Source organism: Ranitomeya variabilis, chromosome 1 (assembly GCF_051348905.1).
Source record: "Ranitomeya variabilis isolate aRanVar5 chromosome 1, aRanVar5.hap1, whole genome shotgun sequence".
Taxonomy (NCBI): domain Eukaryota; kingdom Metazoa; phylum Chordata; class Amphibia; order Anura; family Dendrobatidae; genus Ranitomeya; species Ranitomeya variabilis.
In genome coordinates, this window is record NC_135232.1 from 242,774,847 (window position 1) to 242,790,854 (window position 16,008).

Consider the following 16,008-nt stretch of genomic DNA (forward strand, 5'->3'; position numbering starts at 1 on the left):
AAACAGAAAATTAATACCAAACTATAACAAGACGGTACATCCTGTGGAATTAAAAGTGACAGATTATGTCAATGCAATACAACCGGAGGCATGTGAGAAATACTTACGTTCTCATGAGAAGGACCGGTCTCAGGAAGGCCAACACACGGTGGTATTTGTAGAGCCGGTGCCTTGCTCCGGAACCACTAGCTGCACTCTTCTCTGCACGTAGGTCCTTGTTGAAGCGGTCCTTCATGGAACGCCAACGTGTCCTTACTTTCTCCACTGTGAAATAACAATAAAATATAATGGTCAGAATAAGGACTTTTGGCCGTGCTCTCGTGACTGTGTGTGATGACAGAAACTACGAAAAGTTTCTTTCATCACACACAGTCAAGAGAGCATGGCCAAGGTCTGTTGCTTCACACTACCGTGCAATACTTACCAAATGCATTACGGACCCGTAGCGGGGAATTCTCCCAGCCATCCCACAACGCTTGGGCCACCTCACTCCACAAACGACGGAGAACACTATTGACGGCGTGCTGTTGATCCCGGCTGTCCCACAACGGGACTCGCTCCTGGACCAGACTGATCAGCAGGTCATTATCAATCCGGTCTTCGTCCCGTTGTGAAACCTAAAATTAAAACAAAATCATTTAAGTTTGCTCAACCACATTTGGAAAAAATAAGACACGAAGATGAGAAAGGGCAGGAATATGAAAGACAACTTTCAGAAAAGGATGATATAAGAAATATGTATAGAAAAACAAGGGTACAGAAAGGAAGTTAAAAGAATATTACAATAAGGACAGTCTGCCTGGTATACATACCCGCTGCCGTCTTCCACCTGGACCTTGACTCCGCTGCTCAGTACCTCTCTGTCCCTCAGTTGAAGTGCTCTATAAAATTTAAAAAAAAAAATTGCCTCATGTGTCGATGTGACAGTCAATACTTACCAAGCTGACGGACAAAAAACATACCTCGCTCACGTGATCCACTTCTGATTGACGTGGCTGGAACTCCTCATCAGACGAGGAAACCGGAGAAGACATTCTGATGCGTGTTAAAAGAAAAAAAATAGAAGAAATTAGGACATGTAGATCCAAAAAATTGAAAATGAATGCATTGGCTAGGATATACTCACATTGCTCTGTGTCTTGTCCAAGAATGCGTCCGGGCAGGGTGCTGTCTTCTTTGGAGTCTGATGAGAAGTGACCAGAAACTTCCCCCCACCTTCCTTTTATAACCCTGCTGCTATGGGGGAGTCTTATCAGTGTCTAGACATCTTTATCTACACTTAATTCAATGGTGCCAAAAAAAACGCATGCGTCAAAAAAACGCATGCAAACGCATGTCAAAAAAAACGCATGCGTCCCCATTGACTCCAATGCATTTTTTTGTCCAAAAAAAACGCATGTAAACGCATGCGTTTTTTTGGGAAAAAAAAACGCCCCTCAAAATACTACAAGTTGCATTTTATTAAATGAACGCATGCAGTTAAAAAACGCATGCGTTCACAAACGCGTGCAAACGCGTACACCAAAAAACGCATGCGTTTTCAATGTTAAATATAGGGGGAAAAAACGCATGCGTTTTTTTGGTAAAAAACGCTGCAGACAAAAACGCAAGTGTGAAACCAGCCTTACTCTTCTATTACCTTTCCAAAGAAAAGGTCTAAAAGATTTATTGAGTCTCAGTTCATCAGATTGTTTAACTAAGAATTATAAAGTCTGGGGAAGAAAAACACTTTCGGAAAAGGTACCATTTTAATAAAGTGGATCTGTCCTAAGAAAGATAAATATAAAGGGGCCCAAGAATGAATTTCTTACATCACTTTTGAAATAATTGAAGATATATGTATTAAAAATGAAATACCATCTGTTTTACAGGTAAATTTGAAATTCTTTCTCCAACCCCTTATGATTTATTGGCAAATCACCAAGCTATGGATTTTGACTAATTATTTTTTAAACCAGAGATCAGGTCATTCATACTGAGTATTGACATAATATCAGGCATGGCTTCCCTGCGATTAGCCACCAGAACAGGATATCATCTGTAAAAGCTAAGGTCTTTAAAGATGTCCTCCTCATAGATATACCTTTAAATGTTTGTAATAAGTCTAAAACTCTCAGTAATGGGTCTAAAGCTAAATTAAATAAGAAAGGAGAGAGAGGAGAATCCTATGTTGTGCCTCTAAAAATAGTGAATGGCTCAAATTTCATGCCATTAATCCATAAGGAAGAGGTTAGGTCAGAATAAGTGGTTCTCATGAAGTTGGTAAACGGAATACCAAAAAGAAAAAATGTCAGTGTTCTAATTAAATGAGGCAAAGAAATTCTATCAAATGCCATCAATGCTAAATAAAATATGATCTTTTTTTCTTTTTAATTGTTTGCAAAATATCGCCAATTGCTAACCTAATGTTGCATGGAATAGAATGGCCATTAATTAAACCAATCTGAAAAAGTGTTACAATATTACATAAAATTGATTGAAGCCTTGTTGCCATAACTTTAGTCAATAATTTGAAATCAACATTAAAAAGGGAGATTGCACAACCCAGGAAGTAAAGGGTCTTTGCCAGGTTTTAGTATTAAGGAAATACAAGCTTAATTGAAGCAATCTAGCATAGTTCCCTTCTCAAGAATTTCAAGAATAGCGTAATAGCCTAAAAAACATCTGGGCCATGAGACTTGTATAATTTTAAAGATTTAATTGCATCATTAGTGTCTTCAATTAGGATTGCCCTAGTAAGAATTTCCCCTTGGTCCGCTGTCAGTTTGGGAGTATTAGGTTGATGAAAAAAGTAACGCTCTCATTACAAGAGTCTGAGGACTATACAAGGCTGTGAAATACCGGACCACAGCCTCCGTAGCGGTAGTCCACGTGGCCGCTGTGGGGACATTGAACTGGAGGAGCCCTAATACTGAGTGGAGGGATGCAGTGCCCTCATACTATGTGGGGTACCTAAAACTGCAATTAGAATATGTAGGGAACATCATATGATAAGTGGGCTCTCCTATTTTGTGGTCAGCTCTCAGTGTCATTATAGTGTGTGTGAGAGCCATCACACTGCCTGTGCCATATGTGGGGGGCATCATATTGTGTGTAATGAAGGTTTGTAGGGGCCATCATACTGCATGTTGGAGCTGTAGGGTACTTAATATTACATGCATGGGCCCTCATACTTTGTTGGGGGCTGTAGGTGACATTATACTGACTGTGGGATCTTTTGGGGATATCATACACCATATTGCGTGTGGGACTTTCATACTATGTGTATGGTATGGAGCCATCATACTGTGTATAGGTAGCTGTGAGGCATACATGATATACAGTCATGGCTGGAAGTGTTGGCACCCTTGAAATTGTTTCAGAAAATTAAATATTTCTACACATGTTAATTTCCTTTGTGTTTATTGGAACAACACAAAAAAAACACAGGAAAAAGGCAAGTTGGACATAAATTCACACAAAATCCTATAAAATGACCAGACAAAATTTTTGGCATCCTAAACTTAATATTTGGTTGGACACCCCTTGGAATAAATAACTACAATCAATCGCTTCCTATAACTATCAACAAGCTTCTTACACTTCTCACCTGGAATTTTGGACTACTCTTCTTTTGCAAACTGCTCCAGGTCTCTTTTATTTGAATGGTGCTTTCTCCCAATAGCAATTTTAAGATCTCCCCAAAACTGTTCAATGGGATTTAGATCCGAACTCATTGCTGGCCACATCAGAACTCTCCAGCGCTTTGTTTCCATACATTTCTGGGTGTTTCCTTCCTGCCGGAAGACCCATGACATAGGCCATAAACCCAGCTTTCTGAAACTAAGCACTACATCGCGATCCAAAATCCTATAGTATTCTTCAAATTTCATGATGTCTTGCACACAGCCAACGCACCCAGTGCCAGAGGCAGCAAAACAACCCCAAAATATCCCTGAACCTCCACCATATTTCAATGTGCACTAGGTACTGTGTTCTTTTTTTCGTAGACATCATTCCATTTTCGGTAAACAGTAAAATAATATGCTGTACCAAAATACTCTATCTTGGTCTCATCTGTCCACAAGACATTTTCCCAGAAGGATTTTGGCTTACTTATGTACATTTTAGCAAACTGCAGTCTAGCTTTTTTATGTCTCAGTGTTAGCAGTGGGATCCTTCTGGGTCTCCTTCCAGAGTGGACAAAGGAACATCAAGATATCTGGAGATGGACTTGTAACCTTGAGATTTTTGATAATTTTCAACAATTTGGGTTCTCAAGTCCACAGATGGTTTTCTTCTCCTCTTTCTGTTCTCCGTGCTTAGTGTGGCACACACAGACACACAGTGCAAAGATTGAGTCAACTTATCCCTTTTTATCTTGTTATCCATGGGAGACTAGCAGTTGCAGTACTCTGATTTCCTCTGGTACACAAAGGCGATGATCAGATCAGATCAGATGCTGCATACCTCTGGTTGTCATGCCAACCCATCGATGAAAAAAACCAAACTATAATGAACCGAAATCCTATAAGAATATATAAACCAAAAAAGAGACAAGGATCCCTAAAATATAACTTTTAATAGAACCAGTAAAAAACTGTATTTAACATGATCATATTTAAAAAGTGAGAAAATATCAAATGTACCTAAAACACCCTAGGTCACACTACAATGAGTACTGCCTGACAGTGGAGGTTGGCACCCTACTTTTCCTCGGTAGGTGCCCCCACTCCTCGACGGCTCACCCTTTTATTCCCTAGAAAATACCTACAATAGAGGAAAAACTGGTGAACCCTAAAATACTGTCCTATAATACCACCTGCCTGGCAGTGGAGGTAGACACCCTAATTTACTGCGGTAGGTGCCCCCACTCAGCGATGACTACCCCTAGGGTCCCTCACAATCCCTACAGTTACAGATAGACAAAAGATAATGTCCCATATACACCTCTGATACCCATAAGAAAAAAAAGAAAAACAAGGAAAAAAATGAACAGAAAAAATAAACAAACCCAAATAATAAGTATACGTTCAATTTGATATTAGTACCCACAGGGGAATACCATCAAGTTCAATGACCTGAACCACAAAGATATACGGGTAAACAGAGTGCAAAAAATGTATGTTTGCCCAGATACGGTTTTTACAACAGCACAGAAGTGCCTACAAAAATACAGATATCAGATATTGAACATGCTCTCCTCTATCCAATAAAAGAGTCCCATCTTGTCTTGCTATATGATGTCTTATAACATAAGAGTGCCCAATATGAGAGATTAATTACTCAATAATAGCCAGATATATGCACCCATGCGTTCAATCTAATAACCAACACAATAATAATCGGCATCTGTTTTGCCACAACAAGCTGTGAACAAACCATTAAATAGGTTTTCTGGGTAGCAAGGACGTAATCACAGCCAGTTATAGGCAGACAAATGAGGGAGAACTCTCTACCACAGCAAAAAAGGAACACAATCGTCCTGCTCATGCAGATAAATAACGAGTATATAATGCCACCGCTATACTCATCTATTTGCTGGGGTCTCCCAATCTATTCGTCCAGCTAGACCCAGAAGTGCGGATGATTCGACGAAGATGTACGTAATCGACATCTATTAGAAAGTCCCCAGACAATGCCTGACGCGTTTCCCCCCCATTGGGAATGACGGGGGTTCATCAGGGGTTGAGCAGCCACATAGAAGATAAAGGAGCTGTAGAGATGTCGATTACGTACATCTTCATCGAATCATCCGCACTTCTGGGTCTAGCTGGACGAATAGATTGGGAGACCCCAGCAAATAGATGAGTATAGCGGTGGCATTATATACTCGTTATTTATCTGCATGAGCAGGACGATTGTGTTCCTTTTTTGCTGTGGTAGAGAGTTCTCCCTCATTTGTCTGCCTATAACTGGCTGTGATTACGTCCTTGCTACCCAGAAAACCTATTTAGTGGTTTGTTCACATCTTGTTGTGGCAAAACAGATGCCGATTATTATTCTGTTGGTTATTAGATTGAACGTATGGGTGCATATATCTGGCTATTATTGAGTAATTAATCCTTTTTTTGGAAGTGCATCTGAACAGCAAGGTGGATTGCTGTTGAGGGGAGATAGAGAGAAAAAAAAAATCTATAAATCTTCAGCACAGCGAGTGTGAGCGAGCTGAGTGTGACCTGAGCGTAAGTGTGAACGGCGGTAAGTGTGTGACTTGTGATTCAGTGACTTTGGAATCAGGGAGTTTCCAAGGGAGGAATTGCTTCTGTTTTTTTTTTTTTTTTTTTATTAATTAATACTTTGTATTTATTTTTAATTAACGTTTCTGTGTGGTGCAATCCCCATTAGGAAATGTGCTCCACAATTGTTAATGCCATCCAGTGCACATCTTGCCACATGTATGCAGTCCTTGACCAGCTGGTCGAGGGTGCATACTGCTGTGCGAGATGTGAGCACATTGTGCATTTGGAAACCCAGATCCTGGATCTAAATGTGCAGCTGGCAACACTGAGATCCATAGACAATATGGAGAGGAGTCTTCTGCTCACAGAGCAGACGCTCAATGGGATAGATGAGGAGGGGGATGGTAGGATGGAGCTGCAGGACAGTGTGGCAGTTAGCTGGGTGACAGACAGAAGGCGGGGTAGAGGGAAGAGTGCCAGGGAGGCTAGTCCTGATCTGGCACACCCCAATAAGTTTGCTAAGTTGGCAGATGAGGGGGGTGCCAGTACAGGGGTAGCACTGCTGCAGCCAGGCATGTCCTCTGAAAGCCGGAGGAGTGACTGCTCCAGTAAGGAGGGAAATAGGAGAGCAGGGCAGGCCAGACAGGTGCTGGTAGTGGGGGACTCAATTATTAGGGGAACAGATAGGGCAATCTGTCACAAAGACAGGGATCGTCGGACGGTGTGCTGCCTACCTGGCGCTCGAGTCCGACACATCGCTGATCGGGTGGACAGATTACTGGGAGGGGCTGGTGAGGACCCAGCGGTCATGGTGCACATTGGCACAAATGACAAAGTTAGAGGTAGGTGGAAGGTCCTTAAAGATGATTTCAGGGAATTAGGCTGCAAGCTGAAAGCAAGGACCTCCAACGTGGTATTTTCCGAAATACTGCCTGTACCACGTGCCACGCCAGAGAGGCAACGGGAGATTAGGGAGGTTAATAAGTGGCTCAAGAATTGGTGTAGGAAGGAGGGGTTTGGGTTCCTGCAGAACTGGGCCGACTTCTCAGTTGGCTACAGGCTCTACGCTAGGGACGGGCTGCACCTCAATGGGGAAGGGGCAGCTGTGCTGGGGGAGAAAATGGTTAGAAGGTTGGAGGAGTGTTTAAACTAGGGATTGGGGGGGGAGGGTATTCATTTTATAGGAGGGGAAGATAGTGCAGATAGAGACCTGGGCACAAATAAGGAAGTTGGGGGTGGCGGAGGCATGGGGGGTGGGGTTAGAACAGTTAGTAATTTAAGAAAGAATAGAGGTACAGAGAGTAACATCAAGTGCATGTATACTAATGCCAGAAGCCTCGCCAACAAAATGGATGAATTAGAACTAATGTTGTTGGAGCATAATTATGACATGGTGGGGATATCTGAGACGTGGCTGGATGAGAGCCATGACTGGGCTGTTAACTTGCAGGGCTATAGCCTGTTCAGAAATGACCATACAGATAAGCGAGGGGGATGGGTGTGTCTATATGTAAAATCTTCCTTAAAACCCATCCTGCGTGATAATATAGGTGAATTTAATGAAAATGTAGAGTCCCTGTGGGTGGAGATAAGGGGAGGGGGAAAAAATAATAAATTACTGATAGGGATTTGTTATAAATCTCCAAAAATAATGGAAGCAATGGAGAATATCCTCGTAAAGCAAATAGATGAAGCTGCGACTCAAGGAGAAGTCATTATTATGGGGGACTTCAACTACCCTGAAATAGATTGGGGAACAGAAACCTGCAGTTCCAGCAAAGGTAATCGGTTTTTGACAACTATGAGAGACAATTACCTTTCACAACTGGTTCAGGACCCAACAAGGAGGGGGGCACTGCTAAACCTAATATTAACCAACAGGCCAGACCGCATATCAAATATAAGGGTTGGGGGTCACTTGGGGAATAGTGATCACAAAATAATAAGTTTTCATGTAACCTTTAATAAGATGGGTAGTAGGGGGGTGACAAGGACACTAAACTTCAGGAGGGCAAATTTCCAACGGATGAGAGAGGATCTTGGTGCAATTAACTGGGACGATATCCTGAGACACAAAAATACACAAAGAAAATGGGAGACGTTTATTAGCATCCTGGATAGGACCTGTGCACAGTATATACCGTATGGGAATAAACATACTAGAAATAGGAGGAAACCAATATGGCTAAATAGAGCTGTAAGGGGCGCAATAAGGGACAAAAAGAAAGCATTTAGAGAATTAAAGGAAGTAGGTAGTGAGGAGGCATTAAATAAATACAGAAAATTAAATAAATTCTGTAAAAAGCAAATCAAGGCAGCAAAGATTGAGACAGAGAGACTCATTGCCAGAGAGAGTAAAAATAATCCCAAAATATTCTTTAACTATATAAATAGTAAGAAACTAAAAAATGACAGTGTTGGCCCCCTTAAAAATAATCTGGGGGAAATGGTGGATGAGGATGAGGAAAAAGCCAATATGCTAAATGACTTTTTTTCATCAGTACTTACAAAAGAAAATCCCATGGCAGCCAATATGACTAGTGATAATAATTCCCAATTTAATGTTACCTGCTTAACCCAGCAGGAAGTACAGCGGCGTCTAAAAATAACTAAAATTGACAAATCTCCGGGCCCGGATGGGATATACCCCCGAGTACTGCAGGAACTAAGTACAGTCATTGATAGACCATTATTTTTAATCTTTAAAGACTCCATAATAACAGGGTCTGTACCACAGGACTGGCGTGTAGCAAATGTGGTGCCAATATTCAAAAAAGGGGCAAAAACTGAACTCGGTAATTATAGGCCAGTAAGCTTAACCTCTACTGTGGGTAAAATCCTGGAGGGCATTCTAAGGGATACTATACTGGAGTATCTGAAGAGGAATAACCTTATGACCCAGTATCAGCACGGGTTTACTAGGGACCGTTCATGTCAGACTAATTTGATCAGCTTCTATGAAGAGGTAAGTTCCGGACTGGACCAAGGGAACCCAGTGGACGTAGTGTATATGGACTTTTCCAAAGCTTTTGATACGGTGCCACACAAAAGGTTGTTACATAAAATGAGAGTAATGGGGATAGGGAAAAATATGTGTAAGTGGGTTGAGAGCTGGCTCAGGGATAGGAAACAAAGGGTGGTTATTAATGGAGCACACTCGGACTGGGTTGCGGTTAGCAGTGGGGTACCACAGGGGTCAGTATTGGGCCCTCTTCTTTTTAACATATTTATTAATGACCTTGTAGGGGGCATTCAGAGTAGAATTTCAATATTTGCAGATGACACTAAACTCTGCAGGGTAATCAATACAGGGGAGGACAATTTTATATTACAGGATGATTTATGTAAACTAGAAGCTTGGGCTGATAAATGGCAAATGAGCTTTAATGGGGATAAATGTAAGGTCATGCACTTGGGTAGAAGTAATAAGATGTATAACTATGTGCTTAATTCTAAAACTCTGGGCAAAACCGTCAATGAAAAAGACCTGGGTATATGGGTGGATGACAAACTCATATTCAGTGGCCAGTGTCAGGCAGCTGCTACAAAGGCAAATAAAATAATGGGATGTATTAAAAGAGGCATAGATGCTCATGAGGAGAACATAATTTTACCTCTATACAAGTCACTAGTTCGACCACACTTAGGATACTGTGCACAGTTCTGGTCTCCGGTGTATAAGAAAGACATAGCTGAACTGGAGCGGGTGCAGAGAAGAGCTACCAAGGTTATTAGAGGACTGGGGGGTCTGCAATACCAAGATAGGTTATTACACTTGGGGCTATTTAGTTTGGAAAAACGAAGACTAAGGGGTGATCTTATTTTAATGTATAAATATATGAGGGGACAGTACAAAGACCTTTCTGATGATCTTTTTAATCATAGACCTGAGACAGGGACAAGGGGGCATCCTCTACGTCTGGAGGAAAGAAGGTTTAAGCATAATAACAGACGCGGATTCTTTACTGTAAGAGCAGTGAGACTATGGAACTCTCTGCCGTATGATGTTGTAATGAGTGATTCATTAATTAAATTTAAGAGGGGACTGGATACCTTTCTGGAAAAGTATAATGTTACAGGGTATATACACTAGATTCCTTGATAAGGCGTTGATCCAGGGAACTAGTCTGAGTATGTGGAGTCCGGAAGGAATTTTTTTCCCCATGGTGGAGTTACTCTTTGCCACATGTTTTTTTTTTGCCTTCCTCTGGATCAACATGTTAGGGCATGTTAGGTTAGGCTATGGGTTGAACTAGATGGACTTACAGTCTTCCTTCAACCTTAATAACTATGTAACTATGTAATCTCTCATATTGGGCACTCTTATGTTATAAGACATCATACAGCAAGACAAGATGGGACTATTTTATTGGATAGAGGAGTGCATGTTTAATATCTGATATCTGTATTTTTGTAGGCACTTCTGTGCTGTTGTAAAAACCGTATCTGGGCAAACATACATTTTTTGCACTCTGTTTACCCGTATATCTTTGTGGTTCAGGTCATTGAACTTGATGGTATTCCCCTGTGGGTACTAATATCAAATTGAACGTATACTTATTATTTGGGTTTGTTTATTTTTTCTGTTCATTTTTTCCCTTGTTTTTCTTTTTTTTCTTATGGGTATCAGAGGTGTATATGGGACATTATCTTTTGTCTATCTGTAACTGTAGGGATTGTGAGGGACCCTAGGGGTAGTCATCGCTGAGTGGGGGCACCTACCGCAGTAAATTAGGGTGTCTACCTCCACTGCCAGGCAGGTGGTATTATAGGACAGCATTTTAGAGTTCACCAGTTTTTCCTCTATTGTAGGTATTTTCTAGGGAATAAAAGGGTGAGCCGTCGAGGAGTGGAGGCACCTACCAAGGAAAAGTAGGGTACCAACCTCCACTGTCAGGCAGTACTCATTGTAGTGTGACCTAGGGTTTTTTAGGTACATTTGATATTTTCTCACTTTTTAAATATGATCATGTTAAATAGAGTTTTTTACTGGTTCTATTAAGAGTTATATTTTAGGGATCCTTGTCTTTTTTTTTGGTTTATACAACCCATCGATGACCCACGATCATGTGACAGGTCACTGATGGGCAGACTTAGCGACGTACTTTCGATAAGAGCACGTTAAATGCTGCTGTCAGAGATTCACAGTGGCATTTAACTGGTTAACAGCAGCAGGTGGATCGCGATTCCACCCGTGGCAGTTGCAGGCACATGTCATCTGTATAGATCAGCTGTCATGTGCCCGAAAAGGTGAGTGCTTAGCGCCAGAGCCCGCACCAAACAAGGGGAGTCCAACATAGATGTTCCATTATGCCCAATGTCAGAAAGGAGTTAAAGGAGATATCCCGGACTTTCTGATAAACTAAAAATGTGCCTAAGCACTAACAGGCTGGTAGTTGCTACTTACCTGCCTGTTGTTTCCGTTCCGGCACCATTCTTCTTCGGCACAGAGCGCTCACAGACCACTCCAACCTGTGATTCAGCTGCCTCTGCTGACATCACGTCGACAAAGCGGTGGATCATTTTCAGCTCTGTTAACAGGACAGGACTTCTAACATCATTCTGATTGACAGACTGTTTCCTGCTGACTAACTGTCCCACCTCGTTAACAGAGCAGAGCAGAAAATAATCCACCACTCTGTTGACGTGACGTTTCATCTGCCTAAGGCACCAAAATACATTGTCCTTGCCCTGTCTCTAAGGCCGGCGTCACACACAACGTATAATAATACGAACCGTTTTTTTACTGTCGTAATATGCAGAAATGTTCCCTGAACAGTGATCCGTATGTCATCCGTTGGGAAGGTGTGGCTGTGTATTTTGCGCATGTAATCCTCCGTATGTCATCTGTATGGCATCCGTATAGTGTTTTTTTCTCGCAACCTTGCAAAATGGACATTTAACGGTTTTGCCCAGGAAATACGCAACCAGTCTTCCATCTTGAGCTCAGGCATGACCACTTGATGAAGTTGTGACCAGATTAATGAACAGATAGACCGGACTATGTTTGAGATTGTAGACTTCCCAATCAAAAATTCATGATGGAGTGCTGCATAGGATAGACAAGTTGAAAGGAAGCTAAAAGAAAACAAATGTGGAAAAAGAAAACATTAAAACTGGTTCAAAGTTTTATTCATATAGAGCACAAGTACAGTGTGGAACTAACAAGCCAGGCTATCACAACCTTAAAAAATTTACACTGGCTATGTGAATTTAGCATAAACAATATAGTCTTATTACTAAGACTAGAGATTTGAAATATATTAAGAATAAAATAACCGAAACTGGTAAGCAGAACTAGATAAGACATTTAGAGACACATCATTAACCTAGAGTATGAGGAGGAGGAATACATACCATAACCTAAGGAGACGACGCTCCTCAGCAGATATACATTTGCGCATCCTGGCTCCTGAAAGGTGATCCCAGAGCGCACTGTCTCCAACAAAAGATCAAAGATGGCAAGGCTCATGTGACAATATTGATAAAACTTGTCGGGATGTGTCCGCAGAGATGCATAGAGACGGCGGAAATGGCCTTTAGTGAGGCATAGCCTCAAAAGCAGATGGACCCACATTCGTCTCCTCCTCCTCGGATCCACTATCACTAGGTATGGCTGGCCAAAGCGGCGTGACAAAACCCAGTCGTATAGAACACGCTCAGTTGGGGTGAACCTAAGTCTGACTTTCGGCCAACAAACCACCAATACACCAACACAAGCACAGCAACAAAATGGCCAGATTGGAGGCTGCCACCTGTTGTAGAGGCAATAAATAGGGTTGTGATGATGATTTAAATCCTCATTGAGGAGTTTAGGACCTGCGATGACGTCGCGGCTTGTGATTGGTCGCATGAGCAGTCACATGAGCGGCACGCGACCAATCACAAGCCGCGATGTCATCGAGGGTCCTAAACTCCTCATTCTTAGGAACGGAGGCTGCCGGTTACAATCGGTAAGGTCCAGGGGCCGCCGGAGGGGTGAGTATATCCATATTTTTTATTTTAATTCTTTATTTTTTACATGAATATGGATCCCAGGGCCTGAAGGAGAGTTTCCTCTCCTTCAGACCCTGGGAACCATCCAGGATAGCTTCCGATACTTGTGTCCCATTGACTTGTATTGGTATCGGGTATCGGTATCGGCGATATCCGATATTTTTCGGGTATCGGCCGATACTATCCGATACCGATACTTTCAAGTATCGGAAGGTATCGCTCAACACTAATAGCAGGGACTCAGAAAACATTTTTTTCCCATTATTAAAGGGAACCTGTCAGCAGATTTTGCCGCTATAAGATGCGGCCACTGCCTTTCAGGGCTTATCTAAAGCATCTATAATGCTGTAGATAAGCCCCCGCTCCAACCTGCAAGTGTAGAAAAATAAGTTATATTATACTCACCCGGGGGGTAGTCCAGTCCAATGGGTGTCGCAGATCCGGGTCCGGCACGCAGGTCCGGGTCCGGCGCCTCCCATCTTCTTGCAAAGCCAGCCTCCTGTTTCTTCATCGCATCACGGCATCGCACTCCTGCGAAGGCGTACTTCACTGCCCTCTTGAGGGCAGAGTAAAGTACTGCAGTGCGTAAGTGCTGGGAGAGGTCAGAGAGGTTCAGTGCCTGTGCACTGCAGTACTTTGCTCTGCCCTGAGGGCAGAGAAGTACGCCTGCACAGGAGCGTCGATGCCAGGTAGCGATGAAGAAGCAGGAGGGTGGCGTCGCAAGAAGATGGGAGGTGCCGGACCCGGGCCTGCGACACCCATCCGACCGGACCGCACAGTATTGCCCCCCGGTGAGTATAATATAACTTATTATTCTTCATTTGCAGGTCGGACCGGGGGCTTATCTACAGCATTATAGAATGCTAAGATCATATAAGAAAAAAAGCGTACAAAGAACAAATAATATAACAGTCTTTATTAGAAAAAACAAAAGAAAAAAGGATATAATCCTTATAAAGCATACAAAAATCTAAAACTGGTAGCCACAGGTGTGTCCGAATAGTGAGCCAAAAAGATTAAGTGGCACCACTGCTGAGTTCTTCTGCCATGATATCCACTCAGCAGTGGTGCCACTTATATCTTTTTGGCTCACTATTCGGACACACCTGTGGCTGCCTACCAGTTTTAGATTTTTGTATGCTTTATAAGGATTATATCCTTTTTTCTTTTGTTTTTTCTAATAAAGATTGTTATATTATTTGTTCTTTGTACGCTTTTTTTCTTACATGATCTTATCTATTTAGCGTTGAACGTATATCTACTACCAGTTATTTTGGACGCTGCACGTTTCCCACTAGTGGCTGTTGACTATAGTGTTAATGCGTTCTTATAGCTGGGGTTAACTATTTGATTTTCAAGCATTATAGAATGCTGTAGATATGCCCTGAAAGGAAGTGACCGCATCTTATAGCAGCAAAATCTGCTGACAGGTTCCCTTTAAGGAGTGAAACTGCTAGACTGGTGAAGCATATATACTATGTGAAAGGACTGGAAAACATTTACCCCTGGGGGATATACATATATTTATATGTGTAAGAGAATTGTACAGTTAGGTCTCATAGACATCCTGTAAAAATTATGTAGTAGCGCATCATACACACCATGGAAAAATTAAGAGCCAGGGTCGGATCATGACCCTGTAGATATGGTGGAGGAGGAGAAGGACACGAAAAATTAGAAAATAAGAACCATATACCCTTGTTTGGGTGGGAAGGAGTGTATGGAAATACACCAGAAAAAAACAAACATGTTAGTTGACTTTATAATCCGCTGCTGATGTGGTGGGCAATCAGGCTGAATCGGAACCTAGGTGGCCCTCCTGGATAGGTTTTCTGTGGGATAGGATAAATTTGTAGTGTTCATGAAGCCTCTAAGCTTTATTTTAGGCTTTGTCCTCGTTCATCTGGGAGTGAGGAGCAATGAGTTGGTATTGTTATTTCTATCCTTCAAGGAGATCCTCAAACCTGGGCCTTTTCACTTCCATCAGACTCACTGTCTCTCTGTTTGGCTGATTTTTTTTTGAGGCGATGGGCCTCAAGTATGATTATCTGGACCGTGTCTCCCTTGCTGAGTCAAAACTACATAAGCTCCAGCAGGGAGACCAGCTGCAGAGGAATTCTGCTCAGAGTTCCGTAGATGCACCACTGACACCCGGTGGACCTATCCTGCTCTTAGGAATCAGTTTAGTTTGAAAGATTAACCCCTTTCTGCCAGCTGACAGTATAGTACGTCAGCTGGCAGATCCCCTTCTTTGAGGTGGGCTCCGGCAGTGAGCCCACCTCAAAGCCGTGACATGTCAGTTGTTTTGTACAGCTGACTTGTGCGCGCAATGAGCGCGAGTGGAATCGCGATCCGCCCGCGCCCATTAACTAGTTAAATGCTGCCGTCAAGCGCTGACAGTGGCATTTAACTAGCGCTCCCGGCCGCGCGGCCGGAGCTGCTCACGCCGCTGACCCCGTCACATGATCGGGGGTCATCGGTGCATTGCCATAACAACCAGAGGTCTCCTTGAGACCTCTATGGTTGTTGATGGCCGATTGCTTTGAGCGCCACCCTGTGGTCGGCGTTCAAATACACCTGGATTTCTGCTACATAGAGGTGATCTGTACTTCACCTCTATGTAGCAGAGCCGATCGCGTTGTGCTTCCTATGGAGGCTATTGAAGCATGCCAAAATTAAAAAAAAAAAGTGTTTAAAAATATAAAAAAAATAAAAGTTCAAATCACCCCCCTTTCGCCCCAATCAAAATAAAACAATTAAAAAAAAATTAAACATACACATACTTGGAATCACCGCTTTCAGAATCGCCCAATCTATCAATAAAAACAAAGGATTAACCTGACCGCTAAAT